The sequence below is a fragment of the Helianthus annuus genome, chromosome 1 (genome assembly GCF_002127325.2).
Source record: "Helianthus annuus cultivar XRQ/B chromosome 1, HanXRQr2.0-SUNRISE, whole genome shotgun sequence".
Classification (NCBI taxonomy): Eukaryota; Viridiplantae; Streptophyta; class Magnoliopsida; order Asterales; family Asteraceae; genus Helianthus; species Helianthus annuus.
This window is the reverse complement of record NC_035433.2, coordinates 107245101-107258870: the sequence shown is the minus strand read 5'-3', so window position 1 is coordinate 107258870 and position 13770 is coordinate 107245101. Positions and strand designations below refer to the sequence as shown.

Genomic DNA, 13770 nt, shown 5'->3' with positions numbered 1-13770 from the left:
GAGTTAATAAAGAAAGTGGTCGATCAGGTGTTGGATAAAGATGAAGAGTCAGAGTCAAAGTCCGAATCCAAGAGTTCGAGTTCATCAGTTGACAGTCCAAAGTCATCAGTTAAACGGGTCTACAATAAAGAATTTCTGCTACCAAAATCTAATTTAAATGACGAACCAATCAAAGTAGCATATACTTTGAATGATTCAGACAAATTATATTCTGATGAGGAATTTCCAATAAGAAGTGTTCAAATTGAAAAGATTAAAAAGGTTTTCAAATTAACAGAAATTAATATTTCTGAAATAAAAGATGTAAATCTTACTGAAAAACCTAAAAAAATTACCTCAAGAGTTCAACAAAGATTGAACAAGAAAAAAGGTTACAGTTCTGGTTCTGGTTTTCAAAAGAAACCAAACCATAACAGTAATTTCAAAAAGAAAGGATTAGGTTTTACTTCACCCGAAAATCATAAAAATGAGAAAATTTCTAAAACAGAAACAGTATTTGTTTTAGGGTCAAGTTCTGAAGAAGAGAAGAAAAGCTCATTCTAGAAGCAGTCGAACAAAGCATTTCTTGCAGAAAAACAAAAGTTTGAAAGGAATGGAGCTAATTACAATAAGGAAACAAGAACCTGTTACCGATGTCAAGAAGTTGGTCACATTGCCTGGAATTGTCCAAAGGCTACCAACACAAAACAGGAAGTTGTTTCTAAACTCAAAGAAAAGATTGTTGATAAAACCGAACCACCAACTAAAAAATTCAAAGTGTTTAAAAATTCAACATATGAAGTTGGTGAATGCTCGAAAAGGTTTTACAAAAGAAGAGTGAATCTTAACGACCAAACATGGGTTGCTAAGAAATCGAAGGTAAAATATAGCGACGAATATGACTCGTCAAAGTTAGAAGAGCCACAAGTTGAAGTTAAAAGTGATAATTTAGTACCGCCAATGGATGATGTTAACTTTCCACCATTGCAGGCTGAAAATTTGAAATCAAAAGTTGGGAAAGTGGAAATTTCGAATCAATTCTATTCTGAAAAGAAAGAATTTGATGTCGAAAAGGTTTTTAATGGAAAAGTTAAAATATTTTTGGGAAAATGGTCGAGGGTAATACCAAAGGGGTGAAAGATTTTTATGAAGAAAAAAGAAACGTTCAAACCCCGAGTGGAATTGAGAAGGTCACACCTAAAGCTAGTCAGGCTTGGGTGTTTGTATTCCATATGTAAAATCCTGACTTGCCGGAGCTCCCAAGATGGTAATCATGGAGTAGGAATCGACATCTTTCTTAAGAAATTCACAAAAGTGATATTTTCATCTACAAGTGGTTGAAAAATGGATTTTCACCTACAAGTGGTTAATCAAGGTCTTCAAGTTGAACTTGATTTAACTTTTCATACAAGTGATTAAGAAAACAGTGTGATGAACAAAAACCCCTATCCTACAAATGGTTTATGATATCAACAAAACTTATTTTCCGGAAAACCATTTTGATTAAAACAAACTTAAGTGTTTTGAAATCATAATAGGAAAATAGTTTGTTGTCAGGGGGAGTTCTGATTGTTTATGCCAAGAGGATGGCGAATTGAAGCAATTCGAATCAGTTGTCATTTTTCTTGTACAGTTTATTTTCAAATTTTCTATAAATGGTTTTGAATTTTAGGGGGGAGTAAGAATTTCTGAAAATCCAAAAACATTGGAAAATTTGAAAAATCCAAAAGCATGATAAAACCAGAAAAATCCAAAAACATGATATTATCAAAAATGAGTTTTGTTGTGAAAAAGAGGAAATGATAGTACATCAGTGGACTTTCACAGCACGCTAAAGAATTGGAAAGTCAAAAGTAATAAACGATCTCACTGCGGATATGCCAGTAGGTTTTTACTCATTCAGTAGATTGTTTTCGAGATATAAACATAAATATCATAACTTACTTATTTCGTGGGGAACATCTCTTGGATATATGGGTAACCCTCGAAATCTTGTTTGAAGGGCTTTCTATTTCTGACATACTAGGTCTTTGTGCGTGATGATATCTGGGGTATTATACCAGGACTTCTGCTTTTACGGAAGCAATAGCCTAGTCCTCGTATAATACTTTGCATTGCTTAAATCTTTAAGCCTACCCTCAGTACAAAAATGATGAAACATTGAAAAATGCTAATCATGTGCTGTTGAAGAAAAGATCCCCAAACGGGACACACCTAAAAGACGAGCCATCATCTCTCTGATTGAACAGAAGTTCTAGCCTGAGCTCTCATGGTTTCGCATTTACCCATTTACAGATATCATTAGTGTACATTCACCTGTAAGACTGAATATAGGAGTTTGGATACGGGAGTATATTCTGAGGTGGGACACGCGAATAAGTTTAAGTCAATTAAAACACTAATCTCGTATCTCGAAACAATTGAACTTTGTGTGAAAATTTAAGTGGATCAGTATACTGACAATCTAAGTGAATCGTTTAGAACTTAAAATGTTTAAAGCTTAACGGTGTTAGTGATTTGTCTCATAAACTGATAAACTGATATGATCCTCTTACACAAACTCTCAAAAATATTGTCTGTAAATATTTCTTTACTGTATTTTCTTTAATAAAAAATATCAAAAAGATTTTTAGTGTGTTTTAGCATAAATTTTTGAAAATATAAAAAGATTTTCGACAACTGATGATGAAAAGCTGATTTTCAAAATTCTGAGTGCTAAACATGATGAACAACAGGTGAGGAGGAGTCTGTTTTGAAAAGAGAAAAGATTTTGAAATGATTAAAAATTTTGAGATAGTTTGTGAAATGTCATATTATATCAAATGATGTTTTAGTTTGTTTTCTACAAAGTGGTAAGCTGAGAATAAATTTGTCAAATTTTAAAATTTGTAAAATTTATTATGAGGTAGAGATTTGTGCAGGTTCCCGTGTCTAAACTTAAGCAGAGTGTGAGCCAGGTCTCGATTCTAGAACCTGTGAAAGTCAGATTACGATCCCAGCACAGCTTAAGGGGGAGTCTGTTAGAAAAGGGGAGTTTGAAGTTGCATAGAGCCAGATTCGAATTCTGATAATCATACCAACTGCTAATGCTGATGAGTAAAAGAAAGAGGAGATTGAAGATTAAATCAACACCCAAGGGGGAGGTTAGATGCTGATGAACTTAAGGAATCAAGAGATCTGATCAAGAGAAGATAGAGTCAGATTGAGATCCTGGTAGAAAGAAAAAGAGAGAGAAAAAGATAAAAGATTGAGGATGCTAACAATGTCAGATACTTCGGAAAGAGTGAGAAGACTGATATAGACTAAAGTTTTTGAAGATTCGACACTAAAGAGTTCGTCAACATCCAAGGGGGAGTCTGTTAGTGCATATGTTTGTCGACTTCATCTTGTATCGAGTCTTGTAATAGGTTAGAAAGATCAGGGCACGTTGTAAGAGAAAATTGTGAAAAGTACAGGTTTCGACCGTTTCGCACGAAATGGACAAGAGTCCATTTCGTACGAAATGAACTTGGCCATTTCGCATGAACCATTTCGTGCGGCTTGGACATGCCTATATATATGTGTGTCTTGGATCTCATTTGTAGCTTTGTGATTCCGGTACCGAGGTGCTGCCGAAGTGTCTCCAGGCTGTAAATTGCTGTTATATCAATAAACAAGACAATTAGAGTGAATATCAAACTGATTCAAAGTCAATACATTTGTTCCCGCCTCTCATATTGATTAGAACTCTTCTGAACGACTCATTTTGGTCGTGCACACGATCCTACAAATACCATGATTTCATAATATTAAACACATGGGAAAATCCCAAGTTTCCAGTACACACATTTTCATAGGGATAAGCCCTATTTTATTTAAATAAAACATCTCTTTATTTTAGGTAACTTTATAGCCACTTTTCCAAGCCTTCAGTGTTGTCCAGCTGGCTTCTATTTGGCCTTCACATTTTGTAACTGAAACGCGTTTAAAACATTTTGTCAGTGGGAAATACTGGTGAGTGAATCCCAGTTTAATCAAGACATGTAAAAACCGTTGTACAGTATTGAGGGCGGTCGCGCAATTACATTTGTTTCCATCTACTTTAATTACCACCCACGGTAATGTCAACCCGATTTGTGGTCATGTTACTTCTCACAATGTAGTAACAATTTTGTATACAAAACCCCAATATACCGACGATAATTGTAGAATACAAATACTTAATCATTGTTTAATATAATGTTAATCATATGAGGTTTTGTAAAAACAGTTTGCAAAAAGGAGATTACTCACATTGCTGTCTTAGGGTTTTCTTTAAGGATTTCCTGATGATTATCTATTAATTACACAAATGTACACGCGTTAGTATAATAACCCAATATTTACATTAGTAATACCCCCCCCAAGATGGCATTCCAACGACTACGTCGGGCAGAACCTCGACAGCCGTTACGGAACCCTAGATCAATCGGACAGCGTATCTAATACGTAACCGGGGGTTATGATACTTACAACGAGGCAGAACTTCATTAATTAGGGGGGTATAATGCCCGGGTATTACTTCTACACTTTAGAATTGAGAGAGAATTAGAAAGAAATGAGCGACGAAAACTGAAAGCTGATGGCCCCTTTTATAGGGTTGGTCGACAGGTTCGTCGCGCCCCGCGACGAAGGGAGGCAGGGCCTTCGCGGCCCGCGACATAGGGGGTCTACGGCGTAGCTTTGACCGCTCATCGAGTAGGGTTGACACGATGCCGACACGTGGCGGCTCCGGGTGATGCCTCCTGTCTACTCGCTCGTGGCCCGCGTAGAACGAAAGGTAGTCTGTCGCGGCCCGTGACAGACTCGTTTTTATTCTTTTTATTTAATTTTAATAAAAATAAAGGTATTCGGGGCCTATTTTCGTATACGGGGTGTATTTTAGGACGTACTGGGACATTTTAAATATTTTTAGCGTGTCAGAATTTAATTAGGAGGGTTGTTATATCCTCCCCACCTTGTTTTAGAACTCGTCCTCGAGGTCTACTGGAATAAGTGTGGATATTTCCTTTTCATTTCAGATTCAAGCTCCCAAGTGTATTCTGGTCCTCTCTTGGAGTCCCATTTCACTTTGACCATAACTAATCTCTTGTGTTTGAGATTCTTGACTTTCCTGTCTTCAATTTGTAGAAGTCTCTCTACAAATTTTAACTGCTCATTTACCTCTATATCCTTAAGAGGCACTACGAGTGATTCATCAGCTAAGTATTTCTTGAGATTAGATACATGAAATACATCATGTATTTATGCTATTTCCTCTGGCAGTTGTAGCTAATAAGCTACAGGTCCTATTCTTTTAATAATCTCAAAAGATCCAACATACCTGGGCTTAGCTTTCCCCTTTTGATGAATTGATGCGTGTGTAGTGTAACATAATTTAGATGTATATTTTAAGCCCTTTTTACACTTTTAGCCAAGTTTTAAATTTATAAAACACGATATTTACTAACACTAAACACACATATGGGCAAGTGCACCCATCGTGGACGTAGTATAGTGTTGGTAAGATACCGAGGTCGTCCAAGGACACAAGAGCTTTTAGTACCGGTTTATCCTCAACGTCTAATCAAATCAAAATGTTAGAAAAGGTTTTTTAAACTAAGAAAAAAAAACTAAATAAATGCTGAAAAATAAAAATAAAATAAAAATAGATAGACAAGATGAATCACTTGGATCCGACTCGTGTATTAGTATAACCTTTGATTATTTTCGCACTTTTGCACTTGTTTAAGAGATTATCTTAGTTATTGTAGTAGGCCCCTCTTTTGAAGGCGACGTTACCCTCAACCCAATAGTTTGAGTCAGCAAGGATACAATCCTAAAGGGTTGGATTATTAGAAGATAATGAATTAAGTTATTAATGCAAATTATGGTAGGCCCCGCTTTTGGCGGTGACGTTACCCTCGACTAAGTAGTCTGAGTCAGCAGGGATACAGTCCTAAATAGCCGGGTTATAGTATTAATAGTAGTTAACTTATGAGGGGGTCAAAAAGTTTGGATCCCCGCCATCCAATACCTATGGGCATTGAAGGAGATCCTACTAAATTTGACCCAGGTCCCTTGCAGCACCTCTAAACGCTGAACAAGGGCAAGTCCCTTACCAAACTGTTCCCTTAACCCCCGACCAGGTAGCCAACATACCTCCGTATAGACCGTGAAGATATGAATGGTGAAAATCTTTTATTTTATATAGACAGTAAAATAATGCCAAGACACCACGGACAAACGATAAGGAAAGATCACCTTCAACATAAGCAACTAGTTATTAAAGTCATTAATACAAAACCAAATAAAAAGTGCAAAAGATTAAAAATAAAAAGTATTACACTAAACACTTGTCTTCACCAAGTGATGTAAGAGACTTAGGCAAACATGGCCTTGATTGTCAAGAACTCTTACGATCAATCTTGGATCCCGAGACGACTCACACACTCTATGATGGACAATGGATGATGGTGGTGGATGATGGTGTTATGGTGGTGGTGGGCGGTGGATGAAGTGTGAGAGAGGTGGTGTGCCAAGGGATGAGTTGCAAAGAAACCAAGCACTCCTATTTATAGGCTGGACAGAAGGCTGGGCACGGCCACGTGTCCGCTGGACACGCCCCCGTGCCTGTCTGACACTCTCTCTCTTCATTAATTGTAATTCGCAATTACAATTAATGCGCTTGCTGTACTTTCGCCATGACCCCGTGTTCACTGGACACGGCCCCGTGGTGGGCAATAGAAGCTTCTATAGGTTTGTCTTTTCTGCTGCTTCTTGGGCACGGCTCCGTGCTGGCTGAGCACGGGGCGTGTTCAGTCTTCTGTCTTCTCTATTTTGCTTGGGAGGATGCTGTTGAGGGGTCGGGCAATCCACTTATGTTCCTTTTCTTGTATTTATGTTAGATTTAGCTGTCTTTTTGCTTCTTTTGTGAATTTGAGCTCATTTAATCCTGAAAATACAAAAGGAAGACATAAGCACTCTTTTTCCAACATTAGTACTCAAAAAGGGTTAGTTTTATGCCTTATTTGATGTATTTTATATGTTGCATTTTACACACATCAAATACCCCCACACTTGAACTTTTGCTTGTCCTCAAGTAAAACTCTTTAATATGTGGCTTACACTCCCAAATGGAATGGGTAGAAGAGAAGGTTTTGGCTTGTCATAGAGTGTCGGGAATCCAAGATCTTTTTGGGTTTTATTTTTATTTTTTTACAATCCTATTCGTTATGATTTGTTTAGAACGTTTCATAGGAAAAATTACTTATTTGGGCATAACATGCCTTTTTAAAATTCCATTTATATACAAGTTCACATACCTCACGGGAGAAATCACTCACACTCGGCCGAAGGTGTATTTTTAGTGAATCACTCGAGAGCGGCATGGAACTTATTCCTACCATAAGCTTGCCAAGCAATCAATCCTCCTCCTTTTTAACTTGTTACCTTTGTAAATATCAAGAGGACTTTTTTTTTTGGGTAAAGGCTTGGGCTAAAGGTGGGTGAATGGGTTAGTGGAAAAGGGCGAAAAGCGTAAAAAGCGTCGGTTTTCGTAAAACACTTTGTTTTAGTGACTTTTTATTTCGAAGTATTTCTTCAAACAAGCTTTTGTTTTAAGAGCTTTGTTTGTTTATTTCTAACTTCATCATCATCATTTTTTTTTTCAGTCTCACGAAAACCGAGCTTGTTACTAAAATAAAGGGTAAGAATAAAAAGGGTTTTTGGTGGGTAAAAAGGTTTTAGGGTAAAGAAATGAAAAGTTTAGGCTCAAAGGGGTTAACTAGGGGGATTTTGGGTAGGTGGTAAAAAAAATATGAAAAATAATGGTGTGGAAAGAAAATGGGTTAGTCCTAATGCCTCCATCATTTACTTACTTGGGTTTAAGTTGGTAAGGACCGGGAATGAATTGTCGTGGCAAGTTCTAGAGTCGTAAGAACCAAGCGGCTATTCACACAAGAAACGAAAAATGAGCATTTAGTCTAAAGATGTAAATTTGTATGCTCAATAAAGGCTCAAAACTCACTTTTTGTGGGAATGGGGTTTTCTATGTGATCTAGTATATATAATAAAATTTTAACTAAGCTTGTCATGCCGTTTCATAATTTTCTTATGTTGGTTCTTTTTATCACGACGCTCTCGGTTGTAAATTTGTAAAAATATAACCTTATTAATCCTAGGATTCCTAACTTAAACTTTAGACAAGTAAAAGAAATGAGAATTTTTGAAACAATTTGGGGTGTTTAGCGGTTCCAATAGAGTTTTGTGTAAGGCTTGTTATTAGGACTTGCAAAATTTCAAGGTTTTAGCATCCCCCCCACACTTAAATTACACATTGTCCTCAATGTGTCCCAAAAATAAATTTTTAGGCTGATTAGATGTGTAATATAGTGTTAAAAGCAAAGATTTTATGTTACTGGCAGTCTGGACACGGCCCCGTGGGGACCGGACACGGCCCCGTGTTCAGGTGCCAGTAACGAAAATTAAAGAAAAGAAACAGAAGCCTAGACACGGGGGCGTGTATGGTGAACACGGCCCGTGTCCAGTTACCTGAACTGGGCGTTTTTCTGCAGGGGGTTCAGCACGGGGCCGTGTTGGTTGGACACGGCCCGTGTTGAACCTTCTGTATTGGAGAAATTGATGTCGGGTTGCCTTGTTCTTGTGCATGGGGTCATGTTTCTCGTTCCCCTTTTTATCCTTTACCACCATGAGTGTGTTTTATTCCTACAATTTAAAACTAAAAGATTAAACTAAACTAAGGATAGTTCTGCGGAATGCCTCCGTGGTGCGCCACGTTTATAAGGGTCCTTGGCTAGACCCAATGTGAGGTTATATATTTTCTGAGTGGGATGTTTGGCATCCCATGTTGCACCGTCGGAGAGCAGCATCCAAACTCGAATCAATAACCTTCATGTAGTTGATCGGGTCGTCGTCCTCTATTCTCTTCCCAACCCCGAATTTTACTTCATCATCCCCGTACCTTAGGGTGAGCGTTCCGTCATTCATGTCTACCACTGCTTGTGCGGTGGCGAGAAATGGTCTCCCTAGTATGAGGGGGACTTCGGTGTCTTCTTCCATATCGAGTATGACAAAATCGGCCGGATAGACAAATTTGTTTACTTTTACTAGGACATTTTCGATGACACCTTGCGGGAATTTGACGGATCGATCAGCAAGTTGTATGCTCATTTTTGTAGGACTCGTTGTTCCTAGGCCGAGTCGTTTAAACATTGATGAAGGCATGAGGTTAATGCTAGCCCCAAGGTCGGCTAGTGCATTACGAACGGGGGAGTCCCCGATCGAGCAGGGAATCGTGAAGCTTCCAGGATCGATTCTCTTTTGGGGAAGCTTGTTGAGTACGAGGGCAGAGCATTCTTCGCCTAAGTTAACTAATTGCAAAGTTTCAATTTTCTTTTTATGAGTGAGGAAGTCCCTCATGAACTTAGAGTATTTGGGCATTTGGGTAAGGACATCAATAAAAAGGAATATTGACATGCAATTGTTTTAATAGACTTTCGAATTTTGCGAATTGCTCATTGGTCTTTTGACGAATTAACCTACCGGGGTACGGAATTCGAGGAGCCTTGGTAGGCTCTGATGATGGAGGGGAGTTCTTCTCCTGCAGAGGCGGGGGTATAGTCTCTTCTGTCGGCGGTGGTGCTTCCGCAGGCCCCACGGTGCGGTTTCGTAACGTGATGAGATGAACTTGCGCTTTTGGGTTTGTTTCGGTATTGCTTGGTAACGCACCTTGTGGTCTCTCCGAAAAATTTTGAGCTAGTTGATTTAATTGTTTTTCTATGTTTTGAATACTAGCTTGTTGGTTTCTAAAATTTGATTCTAATTGTAGAAACCTTTCCGAGTTTTTCTTTTCAGTGTCGGAGATGAGGCGAGATACAGTATCTTCAAGCCTTTCTCGTCCACCTTGTTGTTGAGCGAAATTTTGTGACTCATTTCTTGGTTGTTGAAAGTTTGTTCGTTGGGTTTGTTGGTTACTACTATTGCCGGGCTCTCTCCAACCAAGGTTAGGGTGGTTTCGCCATCCTTGGTTGTAAGTGCCCGTAGGAGGACCCGACGGCCTAGGTCTATTTTCAATGTAGCTTACCGACTCTTGTTGATCGTCTGTTTCTTTCATACAACTCCAATTTTCATGTGGCCCACCACACCCTTCACAAGCGATAACCGAGACTGTTTTTGTCATTTCCAATTTTTTTATTTTTGAAGAAAGAGCCTCGATTTGGGCTTGTAAAGAAGGGCTTTCATCAACCTTATGGGCGCCCGGGGCAATAGATTTATTGCCTCGGGGAGTGTGCCACTGAAAATTGGTTTGAGCAATTTCCTCAATTTGGTTATATATTTCATGCGGGCGGCGATTACCTAAAAGTCCCCTGGAGCTAGAATCAAGTGTCTGCCATGTGTGTGGCAACAACCCATTATAGAAAGTGGATACTTGTTGCCATATCGCAAGGCCGTGATGTGGACACTTTCGCAATAGCTCCTTGAACCTTTCCCAAGTTTCATACAAGGATTCCCTGTCCTCTTGTGAATATGTATTAATTTCGGTCATTAATTTAGTCGTTTTAGCGGGAGGGAAATACTTATATAGAAATATTTGGGCTAGTTCATCCCAGGTGTTTACCGATCCAGCTGGGAGGGCGTTGAGCCAAGCTTTTGCTCGGTCTTTTAGTGAGAAAGGAAACATTCGAAGGCGGATGGCGTCATTTGATGCTCCATTGATCCGAAAGGTATCACATATTTCTAAGAAATTAGTAATATGTAGATGGGGATCCTCGTCCGCAAGCCCATGGAAGGTTGCGGAGTTTTGGAGCATTTGTATCAAATGTGGCCGAAGTTCGAAGTTATTGGCTTCAACATTCGGTGTGTTGATAGCGGCGCCTAGGTTACCTACGGTGGGTCGTAGATAATCCATGAGGGTACGTTGGTACGCCATTGGAAGTGGATTCCCCGAAACTTTCTCTTGGTTCTTGGCTTTTAGTCTTTTTCTGAGAAAGCGTTCGGGTTCTTCTAGAGGTTCTTTTATGTCCTTATTAGAACTGGAGCTCATACACTACGTAGGGGTGACGTCTGGTTCCAAGTCCTGCAATAAAAACAGAAAAGAATGCTGGTCAGAAGGTTCACCACGGCCCCGTGCTCAGTGAACACGGCCCGTGGTCGGAGTTACAGTGATTGTTTTCCAGATCCCAGTTACTGGAGAGTTGGACACGGCCCCGTGTTGCACCGACACGGCCCCGTGGTCAGCCTTCTGTAACTTGGAAAACTAAAAACTGCTAGTAACAACGCTGGGCATGACCCGTGTCCGACCAGGCACGGCCCGTGCTGAGCTCTGCAGAAGCTAAAAAAACTAAGAAAATCCTAAAAATTAAAAAGAAAAATAAAAATATGATTAGGCCGTTGACTCCTAACTTTCTTAAAATCCTTGTGTCCCCGGCAACGGCGCCAAAAACTTGATGCGTGTGTAGTGTAACATAATTTAGATGTATATTTTAAGCCCTTTTTACACTTTTAGCCAAGTTTTAAATTTATAAAACACGATATTTACTAACACTAAACACACATATGGGCAAGTGCACCCATCGTGGACGTAGTATAGTGTTGGTAAGATACCAAGGTCGTCCAAGGACACAAGAGCTTTTAGTACCGGTTTATCCTCAACGTCTAATCAAATCAAAATGTTAGAAAAGGTTTTTTAAACTAAGAAAATAAAAACTAACTAAATGCTGAAAAATAAAAATAAAATAGAAACAGATAGACAAGATGAATCACTTGGATCCGACTCGTGTATTAGTATAACCTTTGATTATTTTCGCACTTTTGCACTTGTTTAAGAGATTATCTTAGTTATTGTAGTAGGCCCCTCTTTTGAAGGCGACGTTACCCTCAACCCAGTAGTTTGAGTCAGCAAGGATACAATCCTAAAGGGTTGGATTATTGGAAGATAATGAATTAAGTTATTAATGCAAATTATGGTAGGCCCCGCTTTTGGCGGTGACGTTACCCTCGACTAAGTAGTCTGAGTCAGCAGAGATACAGTCCTAAATAGCCGGGTTATAGTATTAATAGTAGTTAACTTATGAGGGGGTCAAAGAGTTTGGATCGCCGCCATCCAATACCTATGGGCATTGAAGGAGATCCTACTAAATTTGACCCAGGTCCCTTGCAGGACCTCTAAACGCTGAACAAGGGCAAGACCCTTACCAAACCGTTCCCTTAACCCCCGACCAGGTAGCCAACATACCTCCATATAGACCGTGGAGATATGAATGGTGAAAATCTTTTATTTTATATAGACAGTAAAATAATGGCAAGACACCACGGACAAACGATAAGGAAAGATCACCTTCAACATAAGCAACTAGTTATTAAAGTCATTAATACAAAACCAAATAAAAAGTGCAAAAGATTAAAAATAAAAAGTATTATACTAAACACTTGTCTTCACCAAGTGATGTAAGAGACTTAGGCAAACATGGCCTTGATTGTCAAGAACTCTTACGATCAATCTTGGATCCCGAGACGACTCACACACTCTATGATGGACAATGGATGATGGTGGTGGATGATGGTGTTATGGTGGTGGTGGGTGGTGGATGAAGTGTGAGAGAGGTGGTGTGCCAAGGGATGAGTTGCAATGAAACCAAGCACTCATATTTATAGGCTGAACAGAAGGCTGGGCACGGCCCCGTGTCCGCTGGACACGCCCCCGTGCCTGTCTGACACTCTCTCTCTTCATTAATTGTAATTCGCAATTACAATTAATGCGCCTGCTGTACTTTCGCCACGCCCCCGTGTTCACTGGACACGGCCCCGTGGTGGGCAATAGAAGCTTCTATAGGTTTGTCTTTTCTGCTGCTTCTTGGGCACGGCCCCGTGCTGGCTGAGCACGGAGCGTGTTCAGTCTTCTGTCTTCTCTATTTTGCTTGGGAGGATGCTGTTGAGGGGTCGGGCAATCCACTTATGTTCCTTTTCTTGTATTTATGTTAGATTTAGCTGTCTTTTTGCTTCTTTTGTGAATTTGAGCTCATTTAATCCTGAAAATACAAAAGGAAGACAAAAGCACTCTTTTTCCAACATTAGTACTCAAAAAGGGTTAGTTTTATGCCTTATTTGATGTATTTTATATGTTGCATTTTACACACATCATGAATCTTACCACTCCTTTCCAAGGAGAGACTTTCAATAACACCTTGTCTCCTACTTGAAACTCCAATGGTTTTCGTCTGTTATCAGCATAACTATTTTGTCGATCACGTGCTGCTTTTAATCTTTCCTTGACTTGAATGATTTTTTCGGTCGTTTCTTGTACTATTTCTGGTCCAGATAGTTGCTTTTCTCCAATTTCTGCCCAACAGACTGGGGTTCGACACTTTCATCACTAAAGTGCTTCGAAGGGTGCAGCCTTGATACTTGTGTGATAGCTGTTATTGTAAGAAAATTCGATTAAGGGTAGGTGATCGTCCCAATTACCTCCGAAATCAATTACACAAGCTCTAAGCATATCCTCCATAGTCTTAATTGTTCTTTCAATTTGTCCGTCTGTTTGAGGATGATAAGCGGTGCTTAGATTCAACTTGGTTCCCTTTGCTTTTTGGAAACTTGTCCAAAAATGAGAGGTAAAACAGCTATCTCTATCAGACACAATTGATAAAGGAATTCCATGTAATGAAACTATTTCATTCACATACAATTTGGCTAATTGCTCCATACTGAAAGTTTCCTTCATTGGTAGGAAATTAGCTGACTTAATTAGCCTGTCTACAATCACCCAGATTGTAT

At 39.3% G+C, this 13770-nt stretch overlaps 1 pseudogene; it reads left to right on the top strand.

The window, feature by feature from the left end:
• The first annotated feature begins 10442 nt into the window (after positions 1–10442).
• Positions 10443–10543, top strand: LOC118483098 (annotated as a pseudogene).
• Positions 10544–13770: the final 3227 nt, after the last annotated feature.